The following is a 2,710-nucleotide window of genomic DNA, read 5'->3' as shown; positions in this document are numbered from 1 at the left end:
CCCCCACTGGTATGTCCCTTAAAATCGCTGATCTTGAGCCTAAACTGAAACCAATGATTATTTATGCAATATTTTTCCTGACGATCTTTACGCTCTGAGTTCAAATCGTGCTGATGTCAAATTTGCTTTTCCTCCTTACGGGGTCGATAAAATAAAATATCCACCAAATGCTGGAGACGATTTAATTATGGTAAAGCCACCCATCAAAACTAACAAACTACTAACCTGGTGCTTAAATAATCCTGTCTACGAGGCCTGGAATTGGAGGGGAGGGTGATAGTCGATTAGATCGACCCCAGTACATGACTGATACTTACTTCATCGAAGTCGAAAGGATGAAAGGGAAATTTCATTTCGGTGGAATTTGATCTCAGAACGTAGCGGTGGGCGAAATACCGCTAAGCGTTTCACCGGGCGTGCTAACCATTCTGCCAGCTCACCACCTTCTACTTAGATAATAAACTGTTATTATTATTATTACATAACGATTTGAAATTTTGGCTCAGGGTCAGGAATTTCGTGGGGAGCGCGGGGGGTGGGGGCTTGTCGATTTCACCGACTCTAGTGTGGTGCTTATTTTATCGATCCCGAGACGATGAAAGGTAAAATCGAATCGACGCCGGCAGAATTTGAGCTTAGAACGTAAAGACAGACGAAAATGCCGCTGAGCATTTTGTCTGGCGCGCTACCGATTCTTCCAGATTGCTGTCTTACATTAGACTATTACATAATGACAAAGGAAAGGCAAAATGTTTATCAGGGTAACATTAAATTTCACGCTTGACCGCTTCAGGTTCAAATCTCCATGGGGGAATCGTTAAAATAGGTACCAGTAATACGTTACATTTGATGTAATTAGCTAAAAAAAAATCCATTTTCTTTGTAAGGACGGTCTTTTATGTCAGATAAAAAGAAAATTATCGTTGCCGCCGCTATTGTTCTCATCGACAGCATTGTTGCTGCTTCAGTTGCTGCTGATGCTGTTGGCATTGTTGCTGCTAGGAACATTATTGCAGCTGCTGCGATTGCTGCTGCTGTCGGGTTGTTGCTCTCAGAGATCACATGTGAAGCCGAGACCGATGACTATTTAACAAGAAACGCTATACAGTAAACATCGATGATGGCGAAGAGGAATTTGAAAGAAATGCCTGATTGCCTGATAATTAGGAATATATGTCTGTCTGTCTGTCTGCCTGTCTCTCTCTCCCTCTGTCTCTGTCTCTCTCTGTCTCTCTCTGTCTCTCTCTCTGTCTCTCTCTCTGTCTGTCTGTCTCTCTCTCTCTATGTATATATATTTATATATATATATATATATACACAGTATACATACATATATATATATGTAAATATGTATATATATATATATATATATATATATATATGTGTGTGTGTGTGTGTGTGTGTGTGTGTATGTATGCATATAATATATACGTGTGTACGTATGTGTATATATGTATATAAATAAATAAATATATATATACAGTATACATACATATATATGTATATGTATATATATATATATATATGTATACATGTATGCATATAATATATACGTGTGTACGTATATGTATATATGTATGTAGTATATATATATATATATATATACATACTACATACATATATATATATATATATATATATATATATATATATATATATATATATATATATATATATATATACATCTGTTTGTTGTTTACACACCCGCCTTCGTCTTTTGTTTTTTGGTAAATACTCACGATATATGATATATACATATACACGCACACACACAAGTATATATGTGTGTGCGTGTAAGCATGTATGTATGTATACATATATATGAATATTATATAATCGAGAGAGAGAGAGAGAAAGGGAAAGAGAGAGAAAGAGGGGAACAGCGATAATGAATCTGCATGCGTGTTTACGCATGAATGTGCGCGCGAAATAAAAGGACGAGACACAATGAATAAAATTGATAATAATAATAATTAAAGAATGAAAATTGCGAAGGAGAAATGGAGAAGAAAGAACATATATATGGTAAAGAATGAAATGATGCGAAGAACAGAGAGAGAGAGAGAGGGGGGGGGGGTTATGTGTAAGAAGGGATCGAAATTCGACCGGAAATAGCAAGGGAGACGTTGTTGTAGTAGGGGAGGGTGTGGCGGGTGGGGAGGAGACATAGGCAAGGATGATGGTAAGGAGGAAGAGTTGGAGGAGGAAGACAAGGAGAGAAGGAGGGAAGGCGATGGATGCTTGCTGCTGCTGATGGTGGTCGCTGGTCAATGAACGGGTAGAGCAGAAATATGCTATAAACTGTTACCCAGAGATTGGTATTTCGATGCCATAAGATGAATATAGTGTGTGTGTATATAGGTGTGTGTGTATCTGGGTGTTTATGTGTTTACATTGAGAAGCAATTAGCGAAAGCGTGGTGTATACTACAATCATGGTTATGCGAGTATATATATATACATATATATATGTATATATATGAAATGTTTGTGTCTATGCTTGTTCCCGTAACGTAGCAGTTCGGCAAGAGAGACTGATAGAATAAGTACTAAACTTACAAAGAATAAATCCTGGGTCGATTTGTTCGACTAAAGGCGGCGCGCCACATGGCCGCAGTCAAATATATATATTCTTTTATTCTTTTACTTGTTTCAGTCATTTGACTGCGGCCATGCTGGAGCACCGCTTTTAGTCGAGCAAATCGATCCCC

The 2,710-nt window shown here is 37.8% G+C and overlaps 1 long non-coding RNA gene across 2 annotated transcripts in view; it reads right to left on the bottom strand.

The window, feature by feature from the left end:
* LOC128248285 (uncharacterized) overlaps positions 1 to 2,710 on the bottom strand; it is a 31,350-nt gene that overhangs the window by 4,609 nt on the left and 24,031 nt on the right. The gene's annotated exons all lie outside the window — the stretch shown is intronic.

This window comes from Octopus bimaculoides, chromosome 7 (assembly GCF_001194135.2).
Source record: "Octopus bimaculoides isolate UCB-OBI-ISO-001 chromosome 7, ASM119413v2, whole genome shotgun sequence".
Lineage (NCBI taxonomy): Eukaryota > Metazoa > Mollusca > Cephalopoda > Octopoda > Octopodidae > Octopus > Octopus bimaculoides.
The sequence above is the reverse complement of the archived record's forward strand: the minus strand, read 5'-3'. Positions and strand labels throughout refer to the sequence as shown.